The sequence below is a fragment of the Oryzias melastigma genome, linkage group LG23 (genome assembly GCF_002922805.2).
Source record: "Oryzias melastigma strain HK-1 linkage group LG23, ASM292280v2, whole genome shotgun sequence".
Lineage (NCBI taxonomy): Eukaryota > Metazoa > Chordata > Actinopteri > Beloniformes > Adrianichthyidae > Oryzias > Oryzias melastigma.
The window spans coordinates 6,903,161-6,923,920 of NC_050534.1; the positions used below are offsets into that span (position 1 = coordinate 6,903,161).

The 20,760-nt window shown below is 36.2% G+C and overlaps 1 long non-coding RNA gene across 14 annotated transcripts in view; it reads left to right on the forward strand.

The window, feature by feature from the left end:
- LOC112153093 overlaps positions 1-20,760 on the forward strand; it is a 97,878-nt gene that overhangs the window by 19,331 nt on the left and 57,787 nt on the right. For 13 of the 14 annotated variants that reach the window (XR_004947120.1, XR_002920444.1, XR_004947114.1 and 10 more), the window contains one exon: positions 2,147-2,259. This is a non-coding gene — a long non-coding RNA (uncharacterized LOC112153093). Of the gene's footprint in view, positions 1-2,146; positions 2,260-19,890; positions 20,700-20,760 lie in introns of those variants that run through there. The other variant, XR_004947122.1, reaches the window with a different exon arrangement.

The following is a 20,760-nucleotide window of genomic DNA, read 5'->3' on the forward strand; positions in this document are numbered from 1 at the left end:
AATTCCAATTCTGAGGAGGTAAACAGTTTTGGGTTTGTTAATGGCGTCCATAAAAAATGTCCTCTTTGATCTGCGTGGGGGGTGGGGAATCCTTTAATGAGACTTTATTACATGATAAATTGCGGGGATGTGACCTCATTTTTCCCCCCATCGAACAAATACTTAAAAAAAAGATCCTGCAACCCAGTTTCAGATTCTTGAGTCATCAGCTTGAAATAAAAAGCAGTGGTGTGTGGAGGAATATTTAAAAAACTGTCACGAGAGGAAGGACAAACTGCACTCGTATAAAGTTATGTTCACGCCGCCCTCAAGCAACGCATGCTCAAGAAACCACTTTTAATGAAAAGTTTATGCAATTACGCGTGCAGTATATGCTTCTGCGTTCCAAACTGTAGCTATGCAAGTTTCTGCGGCGCTTTTCAGGCTCTGTGTACAAGTTTAGACAGGTTGAACTTTGACAAATCTAAGGCCAATCTAAGGCTTCTGAAAAAACAGAAGTGTACACTTGAATGTAAGTTTTGAATTTTTGCACGACTTTCTAAAGTCATAGGCAGACTTTCCGAACCCTAATGTTGATGTTATGTGTTTTCTGTGCGCTGGCAGCTACTCGCTAGCATAGATGACTGGCGACTATTGATGACATCATCAAGCGGTAGTATTTGAGAAGGAGTGGTAGGTGTTTTTGAGATGGAGTGCTGTACAGATTGCCTTGATTGTGGTGCATGTTTTGTAATTTTGACACTGACTTCACATGTCAATCATCATACAAAATATCGCGAGAACGGGGTGGGTGCAAGGCGGAAGCCTAGGTAGGTGTAGCTTGAAATCTGGCACAGCACTGACTTCTGCCATCATGACTACAAAACAATGGATTGTGGGAAATCGTGTTCTGTCAGTTATTGTAGTTCACATGATGCTGATCAGAAATGACTGGCGCTAAATGAAGGGAATCTGTGTATTCTGTCACTTTTTCTGGAAAGTAGTGAATAGCTGATGTAAAAATAAACAAGATTTTAAATCAGTTGTGTTATTGTTGCCTATAAAAGTTAATTTTAATTCCAATTTCATTTTTTTCTCTTGGACAGTGCTCATTAAATTAACCCAACTGCTATTTGTGTGAATGCATTCAATGCATTCACACATTCACACTATTGAGAATCTTTTTTTACGTTTTCTTCCATACGTTTTTTGACACGTAAAAACTCAAGCACACTTTATGCGATTTACACAATCTTGGTATCAAAACGTTCAGCTCGTTAACGACATTACTGCTTGTATTTTTAGTAGTTGTGCACTTTACAGTTTTTGCGTAGTTACACAATTTGTGCGTTTTTTCAGCCCCATTATAACTAATAGGATTTTTTTTTACAAATTCCTGCAAATTACACACTTTATGCAATTCAAGCAATTTAAAACATTCAGCATGTCCAGAAATTCATGCTTGTACTTCCAGCATTGTTAAAATTCATACAAGTTACACAAAATCACACAATTTAACACAATTCTACACAATTTTACACAAATTTGTGCACATTTTAAGCAAATTCAGCATTTTAAGCAATTTTTACACATCCAGCATGTTCAGGAAATTCATGCTTTTACTACAGATTATTACAATTACACAAGTTACACAAATGTAACACAACTTTACACAACTACACAATTTTACACAATTTGAGCCAATTTTAAGCAAATTCGGCATTTTGTGCAATTTTACACATCCAGCATGTTCAGGAAATTCATGCTTTTACTAGACATTCTTACAATTACACAAGTTACACAAATTTAACACAACTTTACACAACTGCACAATTTTACGCAATTTAAGCTATTAATATAGTTTATGCAATTAATGCAATTTAAGCACTTTACACACTTTATACACTTTAGACACTTAATGCAAGTTATACAATTTAAGCAATTACTGCAAATTTAAGCAATTTACGCCATTTACAACCGCATTAGCGCGATAATGCATTCACACTAGCATTATCGCAGGTAATGCGACTTTTCTAGTTTTCATCTGTTGTCCACGGACAGATGTTATAAATGAATATAAAAGACATAATAGTTAGGTTCATACTGAGTGAGAGAGGAATATTAAAATTCAACCCAATGTTAAGGACAACTTCCTGTTCTTGTTCAGTCTCTCTGCAGCTCAGCGTTCGCTTCCATCTCAGGCTCCTTTCCCGCCCCACCCGTAGCTGTGTCTTCAACTCACCACTCCCCAGGGGAGGGGTCAAATGTCACGCACCATAGGTAAGTGACAAATAATGAGATTTATTTTAACTTTATTAGAGCATTTTTTTTACTGAGTTATTTTTCTACTGCCTTTATTTTAAATAATATATTTGTGTTGTTTTTTTGTTGTTAAATTGTAGTAGCTTTTTACAAAAATGCTGCACTAGTAAATGTTTCCTTATTAATATTGGATTATGCCATTATTAATATACATGCTCTATATTTAATGTATTTTCTGTTCAGATTGCTGTAATTTGTTAAGAAACATTTGTGTTTGCCGATGGTCTCAGTCCTGTTTTTAGTACTTTATTAACAAAAAATTGTGTATTTCCAAAATTTTTCTATTATCAAACCTTTCAAGAAAAAGTATTGGTATCAATATTGGCAATATTGGTATCGGATTGATGCCCAAATTCTCAGTTTCGCCCACCCTTAGGGATGCAATTCTTGGATTCTTGGAAGACTTGGATTTGGAAGTGATGTATGGATGGCGTCCTTTTTAATTCACAGAAGTGTGAATCATTTGAAAATTAATCATGGGGAAGAAATACGCAACTGTGGCTTGTACCCAAAACTATATGACACTAAGTTCAACTTACATTGAAATGGAGCTGTGACAGAAAAAGACTAGAGCACGATTCACAAGATTTGCATCACTCTGACATTTCACACCAAGACTCTTCCAACAGTAGATGGTGAACTCCCACTACTGTGCAGTACGAAAAAGTAAAAGAAGAAGAAGCCTCTCAATAACATGGTTCTTCAACATGTGTTAGATATTCTGTATCAACATAACATTATGACATCTTCATCAAAAACTTAAAGAATTTCACCAACTCCCAGTAATATTGTGGAATTTTCTCCCAAATAAACATAACTGTTGAACTGTTTTATTACTAAGATTATTTCTAAAGGTTAGAATTGAAGTAACTTTGAATAAAATAACTAAATCAAACAAAAGAGAACAACAGAGTTGTTTTCAGCTGGTTCTTGCACCTGCAGGCATCATGGTAGGATACGTGCAGATGAGTGATGAGTCTGGCCGTGCAAGGGTCAGTCTGGGCGCAACGCTGGCTGAAGGTCAGCCATTGTTTCGTCAGACCGCATGATTTGTGTCAGGCTTGGAGAATTTAATGCCGTCTGATCCATTTATTTGTTTCCCAGGGAGTTGTCGGCTCTGCTTCAATTCCCATCTTTTCGTTCTTGCGAGAGTCCTTCACGTGTGATTACAGTTGCAACAAAAAAAGTCAAAAATATTTCACTATTTTGTGCCATAGTTGGGATTTCTAACCAAGGCTGATGGGTTATTCCTTTTTTCCTGATTTTGCTTTATTACTATTTCTTTGTAATAGGCTGCCAGGGAAACTGGATATACATGGTTAATCTCAATAAAACAATCTAATTTGATATATATTAATTTAAGATATAAAAACTGTGGTTTATTTTATGAGCCAATCATCAGAGGACATAGATGTCTCACTCCAGAGATTTTTTTATTTTTATTATCTTGATTATCTTAGAATATGAATCATTTATGTCATTTTTGACAATAATTAATAATAAAAGAAACCATTTAGGATTCAGAAAGTCTACCTAAGCTCATCTGGCTTGTTGTAGATGTTAATAATTAGAGGATACCACAATACGAAAAAATAACAAGAAGTTTGAAATAAAAAAAACATAATGTGTAGAAGAAAATTCGATGCACTTTAGCTGTGGGATCAAGTACACAATGCTCTAAATGGGTAATATTTATGGAAAAAACACAATTTTGCAATTACACTGTTTCCATTATATTATAATTATGTGAATAAACACAAATATATGCAATATTTAATTAAAAAACACAGTGACACCACCTCCTTCAAGCACAAAAACTTTTTTCGATAATTAGAGTTTTTACAATTTTTTTTGTATTTCCACAGTGGAATTTATTATCGCAAATCACATTCATAGTCAATGGAAACACAATTACTGTTGTCAACTTTTGATAAGATTGTCTTGATGTGCTGTAGAGGCTCAGTCAGCAAACATTCAGTTTTCTATATACAGTATTTACACACACCAAACCTAACTAACACATGCTAGCAAACATTGTTTGCTAACTGCCTAAAGTTGTGAATTGGATAAATCAATACTATTCTGAGTAAACTAACTTGATCAGAAATTCATAAAACATCAGCAAAATAACCTATTCAAATCTCTATGACCTAAGGACTCAACAAGAAAAACAGATTTTGTTAAAGGTTGTGACCTTTAATCGTGTTGTCTGTTGTTGTTTTATATTTTTTTTTGCTTCCAGTTGCGCCGCAGCAAAGATATCAGTTAACTGTCAGATAAATATTCATGTGATTGAGTAGCAGTAGGGTTCTGGCCGGACTTTCTTATGAAATTTTCATTGATTTAAAAGGTGCATTGGGAGTTGTACAAGCATCTGTGTAAACCTAAAGCTGGTAGATAAAGTTAGCTAATGCTAACAAGATGCAAAACAAATGTGTCATCATTGTAATGTTAAATGAACATTGGTTGGCTTATTCATGAGGGCATGTTGTGGCTTGAAGGGATGAACTTTCAAAGTATTTTAGTGGAGAGATTTATGAAAATTCCTTAAAGACAAATTCAGGTTGCTGTGATTTAGATTTTTACATGTGTTATAGAGTTAAGTTTTCCCTTCTGTCAGCCATTCTACTACGAGGCAAAGGTGACACCACAAGCTGAGAAACACAGAGAAGGTCGATGTCTCTGAAAGTGAAGAGGCCACCACAGGTCTAGTTTCATGACAGAGGTTACAACCGCACTTCACTTGTGGTCTCTCACTGGCTCAGTGTGTGTCTGTCCTTTTTACAAGGGGGTCAGGCTCATTTGTAGGCTGTTCCAACAGAGACGTTTGGACAGAAATCAAGAACGACTAAAAGTGAATTCCATTTGATATTGGGTTAAGTGGCTAGGGAAGAGAACATAAAACATGCGTAAAGGAAAATAAATTTAAGAAAAGATCGGAGGATGGCAGTTGTTGTTAAAACAAATGCATGGAATCCTTATTTCCTGTTCTATGTTATTCTTTAATAATAAACCTTTATTGAATTGTTCATATTTACTTGGTCGTATTATTCTGAACTAAAAAAATCTCAGAAGGTTTTCCAGCAGGGGCTGGTGCTGAAAACAGCTCTATTTCTGGTGGCTAACCTGACTCACGTCTGTGAGCTGCGGCTCAAATCTCGTGAGACGCGTCTCAAATCTCGTCGGTCGCGTCTCAAATCTCGTCGGTCGCGTCTCAAATCTCGTGGGTCGCGTCTCAAATCTCGTGGGTCACGTCTCAAATCTCATGGGTCGCGTCTCAAATCTCGTGGGTTGCATCTCAAATGTCATGGGTTGTGTTTCAAATGTCATGGGTTATGTCTCAAAACTCGTGGATTTCAAACCCAATATCATTCGTTGCGACCGAATCTTGTGGGTTGTGACCTAAATCTCGTGGGTTAAATCTCACGGGTCGCGTCTCAAATCCCATTGATCATGACTCAAATTTCATAGATTGCGACCTAAACTCGTGGGTCACATTTCAAATCTCATGGGTCGCGTCTCAGATCCCATTGATCATGACTCAAATTTCATCGATTGCGACCTAAACTCGTGGGTCACATTTCAAATCTTTTGGATTGTGACCAATTCTCATGGGTCGCGACTCAAATCTCGTAGATTGGGTCCCAAATCTCTTGAGTACCGTCTCAAATCTCATGGGTCGCAACCAAATCTTGTGGGTCGTGACTCAAATCTTGTGGATCGCAACCAAATCTCATGAGCTAATTTGAGACTCAGCTCACTAGATTTGGTCGTAGATCACAAGACATGAGTCAAGTCACTGGAAATAGATCGGCGTTGTCTGCAGTGCCTGCTGTCTCTCAAGTTTTGAAACAAAAAGGCGCAAAAAAGAGAAACCTTTTTGAGAAGGCGGCCAACAAAGAAACCAAGTTGTTACTTATTGGAGACAAAAGGGAGAACCTGACTTAAAATACATTTAGCCTAGTTGTGATATTAAGTCAAGAACTATTCTAAGGTATAAGAACCAGAATTTAATCTAATTGACAAGACTGGTGGACAATCCTGACTTGAAACCAAACGGCAACTATCTAAGATCTTGGGTAGATGCGAGAATAAAGAAGATGTACGATGTATGAGATAAGGGTAAATTCAAGACATTTGAGCTTATACAAACCCAACATATTATACAAGCTCAAGATTTTTACAAATATTCCCGCTCAATCAACACACAAATGAAACATTTGGAGCTTTCAGACGATAGTCATTGATCATATAGTCAGTGACTGTTGTTCTGATAGTCACTAAACAAATTATTTTGGACTGTCAAAAATGTTGATGAATTTTACTATGATTTTACTGTTAGCTGCAAATATTGAATAAAGATAGGCTTAAATGTTACATACTAGGTACATAGGTAGTTACAAAATCTTTAAGTACCCAATAATATTTAAGTAATAATATAAGTAATCTACTCAAGGGTAGAAATTCTGATTCTGCCTGCAACGATATCCATATACAGCAAATACATTTATGAAAATTCAATATAATATTCTACACAATATTTAAATCCCTCACTGCATATATAGTAAATACTATCTGGGAATTTCACCAAACTGCCCTAAATGCCAATCAGACCAAGGATCCAGATTTCACTGCTTATGGGGATATGTAAGATTATTGACTTGTTTTGGAGGGTGCTGTTCAGAGAAATTATAGTTCAGTCAAAGGTCAAACCCTTTGCCCCCTTCTTAGAGTTTTCCCTACTAGGGCTTTTACGGATTCTTTGAGAGTTCACAGAGATGTCATACAGTGCCCTCTGATGTTGGCTATAGGAAGGCGATGATGTGTAGGTGGAATGGCAATGAAGACCCCTCGGTTCACATGTGGAAAACTTTGATTTCTGAGATCATCACCTTAGACAGAACAAGATATGATCTAAGTGGACATATTGATGTTTTCAAAAATGGGAAAAGATGTGGGATTAATTGAAAATTATTCAGTCATTACTGTGAATTAATGCAGGCTGAACGGAAAATAGAAACAAGAATGATTCCTGTAGAATTTTGCATTTTCTTTTGGCTGTATTTTAACTGCTAAGACCAGCTTAAGCTGTTGTAATATGTGCTTGTTGTTTGTTGGTTTTCCTAACTTTTGTACTATAGGTAAAATTTGATGAAAATGATTTTTAAAAGAAAACTTTGTTTGGTTTAGAGTTGAAGTTTAAAGTCTAACTCAAACTATTTTTTATCACTTGGAAAAGTGTTCCTGGTGGTCTTTTAATAAAGTTTTATGAAGTTTTTAACCCAAATTAAAAAGTCTGTAGCCTTATTTAAGACATATTTTCGCAGAGCGGCAGGAGATCATCAGGAATTTGTCTCTGAGTTATGGGTGAGACAACTGATGTGGAAGTAAGCCTCCACTGATATCCCATCATCTTTTTGTTTACTCTCTCCCCTACGGCTGCTAACAACCTCAAGCTAATATTACCAGTACAACAAAATTTGGCGAGGAATGCTGGAGCTATCCACCTGTACAGTTTTGAGCCAGATTCTAGCTTAGACGTGGAAAACAAAGACTTTAATGGATTTATTTGTCTGCAAGTGGATGTATCAGAATGGAGCAGGTAGACTTTCGCCCATTTCATTTGCTGGGTCACAATTGAAAACTTTATTTTTTTAACAGTATTTTTTATTCTGCTACTGATCCAGCACGATTTGAATAACAGAAATACTTAGAAATGCAATTTTAATCCCAAAATTGTCAGAAAATTATCAGAAAAATTCTACAAGAACACATTAAAACAATCTAAAAAAAAACTGTTTTCATTGTAGTGGGTCTTTAAACAAAAATAAAGCAAGATTGTCGACCCAAATTACAGTGGAATGGCAAAAAAAGACACTGCACCATATCGGACTTCTAAGGATAAAACCATATAAAATGAGGGGGAAAGTTCTACTCCAATGTTAATAATCATTTGAGCCGTAATCAAAGATCTTGCACTCAAAGAAAATTAGAAAAAAAGGTTTCATTATCTCTAAAGCTCTGAAAATTAAAGTGGGCTAATGGCCTACAGAGGAGAAACATGACAAAAATGTTGCAGTCAGAAACCACATTTGATCTGAGAAAAAAAAAACAGACTTCAGACACATAAATTAGAAGAGCAGCATTGATGTGTGGAGTACTTGAGAAGGACATTCTACATAAGGTTCCTTTTTTTCTAATTTTGACTTTGTAACTTTTGAGAAATGATTCTGTAATTCAATTGATCACAAGAGTCCAAGCTGGTTTCTGTAAAACTTTTACCGCATTGATTTAAACAACAATGTTAAATTGCTTGCCTTTAGACAGATTTAAAAAGAACACATTAAAAGTGTGCAAAGTCAAATTATTGGAACAAATTAAAAATTTGTGGCCTCTTTGATCCAAATTAAGCCGAAATTAGTCTGTTTGTGGCTGATGTTCACATGCTGGGAGCCATTGAGAAACAGCAGGATTGCTTTTGGCACTAGATTGGTTCATTTCTATTTGGAAGAATTGTTGGTAATCACCATTTAAAGGCTGTAAAGTTTTGGTGGAAATTATTATAATACTTGTTTACTTGAAAATTTTCGCTTTTCTCGCAGTGCCGCTGGCAGAAAATTTTGAATAAATAACCGTCAAATTCAAGTTCCAATGCTTCTGAAGTGCTGACTTTACGAGATTTAATGCATGACAATTGGCTCAAACATTAGGAGCTGTGAGGATGCACCTAAATTAGAGCTTGGTAGGTTTCATAAATAACTCTAACACTGACTCAGGCATCTTTTAAATCATCCTTGCATGGAATCCGACTGTTGAAATCAGCAAAATGGTAAACAAAAGAAGATGAGATAAAAAAAAAAAAAATCTAATTAGTTGAGGAGAGAGCAGTAGGGCTGCACATTCTTTCCATAGCAGTTCCGGTATGCTGTCCCAAATGGATTTTGTAGTAAATAAAAATCAAACATTTTTAAAATATGGGGTTTTGTCATCATAGGGACTGGTATGTCAATGAATGCCCCACATCCTCTTGTGTTTTCACTAGTGTGGTTTTGGTATATCGTGCATGTAGCCGGCGCTGGGGTTGGAATGCAAAGGAAGACAACAATGATGATACAAAATGGAATCCAGCAACAGGAAAACTTGCTGTGGTTTAGGTACAACAAAACAGGAAAACGAGGCCTGAGACAAAAGAGACGTCTCTTGGAAATTGGTTTGGACATCTAGAACCAACAAACTAATGTTGTGAGACTGGAAAAGTAGAGCTATTCCAGATATAAAGAGATCTCTGGAGGTTTGGTGCCAAAATCCTGTCGAGGTTATGTTTTTCCAACACATTCTTGTTCCCAAGTCGTATTAACTTTTGGTTAAGGCCCCTTCTGCGTCACTTTTTGACGTTTTGGGTGTCCCCAACTTGTCGTTTTTAATGATCTGGCTCTTCGTAAAATCGAGGGTCCACAACCTTCGGGACACGGTACTAGATGTGGTACCAGATGCATACTGGTCCTCGGGAATCGCTATGCATCCAGTAGTAGTACCCTAACCTTAACTCGGGTCCAGTACCACATCTGTTTCGGCGTCAGGTTAGGGTACTGGTGCACTACGTAACACTGTACTGGACTGGTTCTGGTTTGCGACCCGGGGGTTGGAGACCTGTGATTTAATGAAAACGACGACTTGGGGACACCCAAAACGTCAAAAAGTCATGAAGAGCGGTCCTTAACCACAATTCAATATGTGACGACTTTGGAGGGAGAATGTGTTGATTTTTCTATGCTGTATGAATTAAAAATAACTTGTTTGAAAACAAATTGGCAAATGTTAAACTATCTATCATATGACCTCATAGTGCCAAGTTGTGGATTGTTCTGGAATTAATAAAACCCACCACTTCTCTGAATAGACGCAATGTCTCAGTCTAGTTTTTTGTTTAACAAAAGAAATCTGCGGTTCATCCAGTTATTCATGTGCTAATTCACTTTAAATTAACAACGTACTAAATTGTTATCTTTAGTAAATGATAAGTTGGCAAAGACCTAGCATAGAGCCTTGGGGAACTCCATGTATGTCTACTTTGACTTAAATCTATTCATGAAAAAGTCATCCACTATATATCTAGTGGATTTTTATTTCATTTTTTTATAGGATGTCACATGTATTTTTTTAGACCATCTGTTCATACTGTGTTAAAAGCAACATTGAAATTCAATTTTACCAAGTAGTCAGACCAGGCACAGGATTTCACACTGTATCAAATCTTCCTGCTCCCTCGTGCACAAACTCAAATGACATAATTCTAGACACCTTAAGCAGTTGGGGCACACAATGTTTCTTTTTTTTGGTGGTTCACCAACCATCAATGACTGGGAAGCCCACCTACAGATATGTCCCACAACTGACATAATCTCAACTTTAGACATAAATATAGAACAAGAATAGGAAACTCCCGGCTATGAGTTTCAATTTCATCCTTTTTTTCTGTGTCCCTTCCTACAAATGTCTGATTGGTTTTACGTAGCTAGAAATCAGAACCCGTAAAAGTGTTGGTAATTGGAACAGAAGCTATACTTGGTGTTCTTCCAATCAAAGTTATTTAGATTAAATGCATGATATCCTGAACCAAAGCTTTCTAAAAACCACAATGGATACATGATCTAGAAAAAATGTTGTCTAACCTCCTGGCAAGTTATTGTATTTTAGGAACATCAGACGCACTGGATAAGGCATTTTAAGTGAAATATAATAGTTAGATAATGTAGTATAGAACATTACCCAGAATGCCTAGAGGGGGTGTTGTTCCTTATGTTTGTGTCTTTAATCTGCAAAATCAGCCTTTACAGAGAGGACAACACAATGGATAAGTTATTGACAATACCTCCCCACAATAGAATAGAAAACAATACTCTCACTTTTTCACTTCAATGTGCTGAAGCATTGTACTCCACCAGGCTCCTGACTACAGTCCCTCATAGTGCCCAAACAGTCAATCAAGTGTGTAGCTTTCTATTTTACCAAAGTTGTACTAACATATTTGGACAAGTCTTTGAATGCTGTTTAAACACAACCAAAATTTGCACATAAGGCACACTGGAATATAAAGGGCACTTTATAAAAAGGAAATTACTTATATGGTGTCTCCTAGTATGAAAAATTCAATATTTGTTTATATCAAACTCTAAGGGTTTGGAACATAAACGACTCCAAATAAACATTCAGAAAAATGATGTACACCTTGCCAGTACTGGGTTGTACTCCCTTTTGCCTTCAAACTGCCTGAATCTTTGGTGGCATCATTCAACAAGGTACTGGAAACATTCCTCAGAGAGTTTGGTCCACATTAACATGATAGCATCACACACTTTCTACAGATTTGTTGGCTGGACATCCATGATACCTATTGGGTTTAGATCTGCTGACTGTGGAGGTCATTTGAGTCCAGTGAACTCATTGTCACGTTTACGAAACCAGTCTAAGATGATTCCAACTTAATGACATGGAGCGTTATCCTGTTGGAAGTAGCATCAGAAGATGGTACACTGTGGTCATAAAGGGACGGACATGGTTAGCATCAATACTCAGGAAGGCTGTGGAGTTGGAACCATGATCAGTTGGTACTAAGGGGCCCAAAGCGTGTCCCCTACACCATTTTACCACTATCACCAGCCTGACCCGTTGATAGATGGACCCATGCTTTCATGTTGTTGATGCTAAACTCTGACCCTACCATCTGAAATTCGCAGCAGAAATGGAGACTTATCAGACTATACGACATTTTACCAATCTTCTGTTGTCCGATTTTGGTGATCTTGTGTGAATTGTAGCCTCAGTTTCCTGTTCTTAGCTGACAGGAGTGGCACACGGTGTGGTCATCTGTTGGCCATCTGCCTCAAAGTTGGACTTGTACATTCAGAAATGCTCTTCTGGACACCTCAGTTGTAACCAGTGTTGCTTTTCACCTGGAATCAGTCTACTCTGACCTCTGACATTAAGAGGTACTGCCACTTGATGAATATTTTCCCTTGATCATTCTCTGTAAACCCTAGAGATGGATGTGGGTGAAAATCCCAGTAGATCAGTAGTTTCTGAAACACCAACACGATACCTTCAAGGTCAATTTGTCACATTTCTTCTTCATTCTGAAGCTCAGTAGTAGCAGCAGCAGATTGTCTTGACTATACGTCCATTGACTTTTCTACATGTCTAAATGCATTGAGTTGCTGTCGTGTGATTGGCTGATTAGAAATTTGATTTAACAAGCAATTAGAGAGGTGTGCCGAATAAAGCAGCCAGTAAGAGAAGCTCACAAAGAGACAAAGTGTTCTCTTGACTGTTCCCAGTCAGGAACTAGTCACTAGGTACATACAAACGTGCATAGACGTGTACATAAACGTGTAGCAGAATCATATTGAGGCACAAGGTCCTGACCAATCATAATCCTTTTCTGATTTTCATGTTGCACAGTAATAGAGTGTAATGTGTAGATTCTTGTGGACGGAGGTGGACAGTCTGTGTCTGGAATATTCATAAAACCATGAAACATGTCTGTTCATCATCTGTTCTTTCAGCACCTGTCCGTCTCTTTCATCACTCACATGCATGAACTCACTTCCCGCCACTCCTATCAAACTTTCCTCACAACACTGTCTAACTTTCAGCATCCATCTCCCCATCCAAGCCTGGATCCCATTTCATCTTATTCTCACCTTTCAAACTCGTGCGCTCCTCTATCCGTCTTCACTTCTGCCCCCTATCTATCCTGTTTTACTTCTGTTGGCATGACTGATTGCTGAAACGAGGCCGACTCGCCTCTACGCCGCCTGCGAAGTACGCCTTACAACCACAACTCGGCCATCCCTCAATACCCAGCCCCTGCGTGCATTGATTACCCTACATTGCGAGGAGATAATCAGTGGTTGTGACCAGATTTTGAAACACGATGAAACCGTGCTTGTGTTTAAATGAAGCTGATGGTGCTGGTTTTTAATCAAAGTTGCAGAGGATGCTTAATCAAGCAGTGTTTTGATGGATTCATGGAATGGGAAACCCATTCATCAAGTCAATTACACATTAATCACAAGCTCACCCGCAGATTCAAGAGTGAGACATGAGGGGCCCAGCTTTGTTCTTGGAGTAAAAGGCAAGAGGCATTATGTAAAACCCTCTTATCCCCGGCAATGAGGTTGTGAATTATTATACAATGAAACAGTCTGTTGATGGATGCCTGATCAGCCAATTTTTTTCTCATAATTATTTACTCAAACAAAAACAGAGCGGCGCTCTGTGAAATTCCCTGACAGAATATTAGTTTGACTTTCAGAAAAAAAAATCTTAATTGCATATTTGATGGTAAATCCAGACTTATAGTGGATTTAAATATGGATTAAGAGATTTCCTTACCTTTTTAATGCACTGTGTGAGCTGTAAACTGTATAATCTACAGTGTCAGAATCAATTAAGGTCCTTAAAGGTAAAGTGTTCTTACACAAGCTGTTTGTAGGGCGATCAATTATTCAGGCAGACGAGCTCTGAAGCTGTCAATGCATCCAAAATGAAGCATAAATAATGAAACCTTTGGCAGAGTTTTTATATGTGTAATGTTGCTGTTGAATCTGAACTTCACTCTTTAGTCTGGCGGTAAATCATGAATGTTTTTGACACCCTCTCCTAGACGGGTAAACATTATGACAACAATTTCGTTCATATCATGATTTGTGATTGCCAATACAATTTATATTCTATATATATATTGGTTCGTTTTGATTGATCCAATTCGATTTGTTGACCTATTATACAGTAGATCCAGGACATCTTTAGCCAGAAATTCAACCAGTGAGATTTTAATACCTGGTAATGAACAGTTCAGGTGAAGTTTTCCAGATTCTTTGCATTTCTTGCAAGATAATCAAGTGTAAATTAAATATGTGTACAAACAAACAATCAAGAATTAATGCAAATCGAATCATCTGTATCATCTTCAAAATAACAATAAAGAACATTCTGCCAGATAAATTCAAATTGATTTTTGCTGCCATCACGTGTGTTGTCTACTGCGATGGTAGTTTTTACTCTATAGAAAAATAAACCTACTGTATCTCAATCAATTTGGTATTTTCAAATACCGATTATAATCAATTTATTTCATTTTTAGACGATTTTATAAATGTATGAGTCGATTTGATTTACAACTTGCCTCAGACAGGTCAATCTGGATGGATTATAGAAATGTATAATCAATTCATAGGTTAATTGATTAATTGTTACACCCTACGTTCTCCAATGGCAAATGATCAAAGGATTAAAGCTTTTTAATTTACGTTGCAAAAAATTCAATCAAAAACTCTACAGCCTAATGGCATTAAGCCAAAGCATTTATATGATTTTCAATATGTTTTATTGGGTCCCTGGGTGTGTTATGTGTCACATGACCAAAAGTCAAGTCTTCAGTATCATTTTTTTAAGATTTTTTTTAATCTAAAATTCAAACATTTTTAGTAATTTTAAAGCATGTTTTTAGGACTTTCCTATGCTTTTCTATTTCCCATTTTCCTACATATGCCAGTTGAAAATAAAAATAATTTAGCATGTGTTGTCACATTTTGATCTATTTCGGGTAAAAATTACCTAGCAAAATATGATGGAGTAACTTTTTATAGTGAAAGTGTTCCAGGGTTTAAAAAAAAAAGTTTCAAGAAAAAACAATATTTTATTTTCTATCTTGTAAGAAAAATAATCTCATTATAAAAGTTTTTCCATAGAAAAATACTAGTTTCAGAAAAAAATGTATCAGTGACTAAAAGATTTTTTCCAAAAATAATAATTCATAATTATATATATGAACTAACTATATATATATATTTTTTACTTAATAAAGGAACATTTCAAAATAGGGTATGAATTTTTACATATGTCTAAAGGGTCTGTTTTTGCAGTGTGTACATGGATACTCATATTCTAATTTCAATGTTTATAGTGTAAAATAAGCAGGCATGTCAAACATAATCAAGCATCTCTTTGTTCATGTTCTCTACCGGCTTCTTTCTATGTTCAGTTTCGTGTTTCGGCGTAATATGTTGTCAAATTTGACACATCCTGGTCATGGTTTAGTCGTGTTTAACTCAAAGATGATTGGCTTCTGTTCTTGTGATTTCTTTGACTCATCCATCCTGGTTTTGATGTTAGATTTAGTTTTTTGAAGTTTGGATTTGTTTTGTGTAGATCTAGTCTTTTTTTTGTTTTCCCTGATTGTTCCCACCTGCTCTGCATCGCTGCACCTGTTCTTTGATGTTCTTTTGTCATGTGAGTATTCACTTTATTCTTGATTAAAATTGTGGACGGAAAAGGAATTTGTCCTGTCTAACTACATCTCTGTAACACAACAGATCTGGACTACTTTTAGGTACTTATGTTGATCAAAACATGCATATTTATCGCAGGAGTTACATACATGTTTTTGTTTTACTGTCTATTTACCTATTTTTTCCCATTTTTTTTCGTAATAGTTGCTTCTACGTTTTATAAATTTGCTGTTATGTTTTTTTTGTTTTTTTTTAATTGACATCCCCATCTGTTGTTTCTGTTTCTGGTGTTGTCTTTTATCCTTTCTGTACTGATTTAATTTGTTCTTTTACTAGAAATGATCAACTTTTTTTAAAGGGATTAAAGATGGAAATTAGCTTGAAAGGCTATAATCTTATAAATTTGCATTTTAAAATGTTTTTATCAATATATGCTGCCCTTGTCTTAAATAATCAATCAATCAATCAATCAATCAATATTAAAAACAACCCGCAGTAGACCAAATTACACGTTTTCATCTTTAATTTATTTATTTCAATAGTAAAAATTGTGGTTTAACCTTTAAATTGTTGATTTTGAGTCATGAATTAAATCGAATCACCACCATATTAATGATCCCCTCTTTAAATGGATCAATTTTGAAGTATGTCATGTTTTCAAGCTGTGAAGAATTCCTACACATGCAGGAGCAAAATCCTGTAAGCTACATCCATGAACTTCCTGTAGGCCCATTTTCAATTATTTCTCATTTAAGCTCATCTAAGCTCAGTGACCAATCAACATAACAGAATTCTGCTTGGTTACACTGGAATTAATGATAGACAAATCAAGGACTTGTGGCCACCGTTACCTTATGATTAACTTCTGATCAAATTATAATAAACAGCTAATGATCTCCTAATGATCCATTAATGGCCGGATACAAAATTAGTGACGACTGGATCAGGAACAACTTAATAATTTAAGGCTTAATAAGTTGAAAAAACTCATTAAACAAGATTTAATGAGCTATTCCATATTTATTCCTATTAGATTATGCTATATGATGAGAGCTTGGAGGAGAGGATAGAATGGGCTCCATTAATAATTTTTGGATAAGGCTGGGAAATGAAAAAATAATCTTTTTTTTTTTTTTAGCAGAGATCTTTGGTTTAATTGTTAAAAATAGGAGACGGATATTAAACCAGGAACTGCAGGAGTGGAAGTATAATATAATATGAGACACAAAGTTGAATAAGAATCTGGTTTAAGGAGTCAGTTCATCTGGGATGAGAGGATTTTCAAGACGAGCATCTTGTGACCTTGGATGAGAAAGGTTGTGATGACACGTTTTATCAGGTTTCTTCACACTGAAAAAAGCGTTAAAGGTAGAAAGCTGAATGTCAATAAAATATGTCCCTCGGGTTTGAACTTAACAGTCTTAGTAGATATCTACAGGCATAATTTAGGGTCAAAAGGGTAAAAAGCAAAAACAAATGTAGTTTAAAATCTTCATCTAAATTTGTAAATTCAAACTTCGTTTTTAGATTTGTTACCTTAACCTACAAAAAGTGACTCTTTTCCATCAGACTTCTTTTTCTGTCAGTTTTGATTTTATTGGATTTTTTTCTCCAAAAATATTGTATCTCTAAATTGTCATTTTTTCTTTTTTTAGATTTTCCTTTAAAAAAAAATGAATCTAATTTTTCAGATTCTATACTCTTCTGACTTCAATTTCAGAGTTTGATCATTTATTCTGTAATCCCCCCTCCCCCCCCATCTGTTTTTTTCTCTGGAAATCAATCACTTAAATTTCTTATTTTCCTTTTTTTCATGTTCTATTTGGTTAAAGAAAAACAATGTCTAGCACTGCTGTTTGAGGTTCTGTTTCAGGTCCCCCAGCCGGGATTTGAACCTGGGCTTTCTTGCTGTGCAGGCTTTTTTTAAAATTAATTAATAAAAGTTTTATTTAAGAAATATAAGTTACTTTTGCAAGCTCCTTTTCTTACCTGGAAGGAAGATGACTTGATCTCTGATGCTCTGATCACCACTCTACATCACAATGTGAGGGCCTGCTCATTTGTGTGGTTTGGGAGGGGCTGGTGGTCAAAGAGCAGGGTTTTTGAGGAGTGATCAGAGATGCGTAAATGGATCAAAATACCACTTTGGGATTGTTTTTTATGAGATATTTACATTCCAATACACTTAAAAGCTCAAAAAAGTTAATTTTGTATAACTTATTTGCATTGAACTAAATGGCCTTTTGGTTTTTATATTTTCTTTAAATTGTAGATTTTTTTTTACAACTTACTTTTTATATTTACTCGTCTCATGTTGCTCAATTCTGATTCTGATTTTAATTTCAGAGTCTTATAAATTAACGACTATATATTTTTTATTTATTTCTCTCCCAAATTTGACGCACTTTCAGAGCTTTTTTAGGGTTTTTAACTATTTTTAAATTGCAATGTATTTTTTTCATATAAAATGTACAATTTTTTTTTTTATTTATTTTTTATTTATTAATCTCATACTGCTCAGTTTGTGCTCCTCTGATTTAATTTACTGACTGAACTAAATTAGGTACAATTCAAGATTTTTCTTTTCCCATTTCTGACACAATCTAACAGTTTTCTTTTTCATTAACTTCAATCTCCTTTTTTCCAATACTTTTTTGTGAAAGATATTTTTTTGTACTTTACACCACACTCTACTGGATGCAATTTAGATCTTTTTTTATTTATTCACTTTTTTTCATAATTCATCACAAATCTTTTCTCTAAATTGTAGATTTCTGTGTGTGTATTTTTCATGCATTAATCTCATAATCCTGATTCTGCACTTCTCTGACCTTATTGTCAGAGTTATTAAATTTAACAACTTTTTCTGAATATAATTTTTCAGATTCTGACTCACTTTCAGAATTGTTCAGCTTTTTTACTAAAAAACGATAGCTTTAATCCCTTATTTAATTTTCTTCCTTTAATATTTCGTCAAATCTTTTTTTTTCTTGTGTACTGCATAGCAAACTGTGCTGCATGTTTATATGCATTTTCCCTGGAGCAGATTGGCTTTGGCAGCATCTTGAGCTCCTAAAAAAACACACAGCAGCATAAAAGATTAACCGTATCAGAAACAAGTATGTTAAATTTAAATCTCTAAATCCTGCAAAATGGAAGGACTTAGAAGCTAACGTGTGCCACATTTATCAAAAGTGTTTTTTTTTTTTTGCATCACATCAGATTAGCGCAGTGAAGGAATGTTACTTTTTAATGACTCAGAACGGGTTCATCATTCTCCGGTGCCCTTAATTCAACATGAGTGAAGTTAAGCACGGCTGTTAGATTTGGGGAAGTGGACGCTGCAGCGGAGTGAGTTTAAATATTTCCTTGCCTTGTGACAGATCCTAATGCACCCGTCACTGGTTGTTTCAGCTGCTCGAATATGAATGAATGTGGGGCTATTTTGTGTATCTGCTGTATTATTCATAAAAGAAGGAAGTGGAGCAAAGCTTTGAAAGACTCACTTTGGGGTCATTTTTCAACATAAATTGTTTTAATTTGTCTTGAAATAAGAAGCTTTGAAAGAGTTTTAATATAAGACTTCCTGTTTTTGCTTTACCTGTTTTTTAAAGGGTTTAAAGAGTTATTTCTACTGTATTTTAGCTAAGTAATGGCAAATGTAGCCAATTGTACCAACAAATATGTTACTGTTTACCCACATTTCCTCTTATTTATGCATATATTTTGTGACCTAGATTAGTGTTGGCCTCTTGTCTGGTCCAACTAGGTGTAAATATTTACCTCTCTGATTTCACAAAGACTTTTTTTTGGCCACCTAGAGCTACAGGATAGTACCTTTTTCTTCCCTTGCAATCTCTAAAACCACATTTTATCTGTCATTCCACCCCCCAGACCTGACGTTAGCCAGCTGGCCTTTCTCAATCACTCCACACTGCCAGAAGGCAGTTGTGTTGTCTGTCAGCCCATCAGTTTCTGCCAGAGAAAGTCACTCTTGTCTCTGAGTGCCAAAATGCTGAGGATCACCTTCTACATTCTGTTCTTGATGCACAAAAAAAAAAATCTCTACCGACTGCAGTTTGTTCTATTCCACTTGTGATACTTCTAGGTAGGACTGATGGTGGTAGTGTCATTCTGTGTTCACATAAGGCTCGAAAACACGCATTCGGGGGGTCACTTTCAATTAAATGGTATGAAAATGCACATTTCTGGCTTCTACAGTCAAAACTCTTGTGTTAATGCGTCACTACGGTAAAATGGCATATACTTGGATTGTGCTTGTCTACCTTTCTTGAAGGCCCATTCATCAATTCACACTCTGATGGTGACTCCGCTGATAATCACTGGTGCCAACCTTCCATCAGAGGCAAGGTGGGGTTCAGTGTCTTGGGAATTGAACCTGCAGCACCTGAGATTGGCCGCACCACCTCTGCACCACGGCCCCCTTTCTACAACCCTTTTTGGGCTCCATGTACGGACCCCCCTTTAAAAGTTAGAGCAGTTTAACTTTGACCAATCAGGGACTCAGATTAGTGACGTATGAATGGCGACTTTTGCAAAACATGGAAGTGCCAACCGTTTAAAAAGATATCTTGAAGAAGAAATTAAAAATCACAGTTTGTGTCTGGAAGGAATTATATAACACCAAGTCTTTCATTTAGCCTCAAAAACATCTGGAGATCGCCTCTCATCACTACTCGCACTAAGAGTCACCTGTTCAACTCGAACGTGAAGTCTGTCCTACTGTATGGAGCTGAAACATGGAGAACACATCAAGAGAAAACAGACGTTCATCAGATCTTGTCTGGGAAGAATCCTCAAGATTCACTGGCCTGGAACCATCAGCAACACAGAAAGAGCAAAAGTGGAGGAAGAGATCAGAAGGCAGAAATGGGGTTGGCTAGGTCACACTCTGAGAAAACCAACATCCAGAATTATTTGCTAGACTCTAACGTGGAATCCTGAGCGGGATAGAAAGCAAGGAAGATCACGGAACACATAATGGAAGGGCCTGGAAGGAGCTAGAAAGGATAGCACAGGACAGAAGATGATGGTGAGAAGTTATTGTTGGCCTAGACAACATGTGTCAAAGTCAAGGCCCGGGGGCCGGATCCGGCCCTCCAGATAATTCTATTCGGCCCTCCAGATCATTTTATTTTATTGTTAT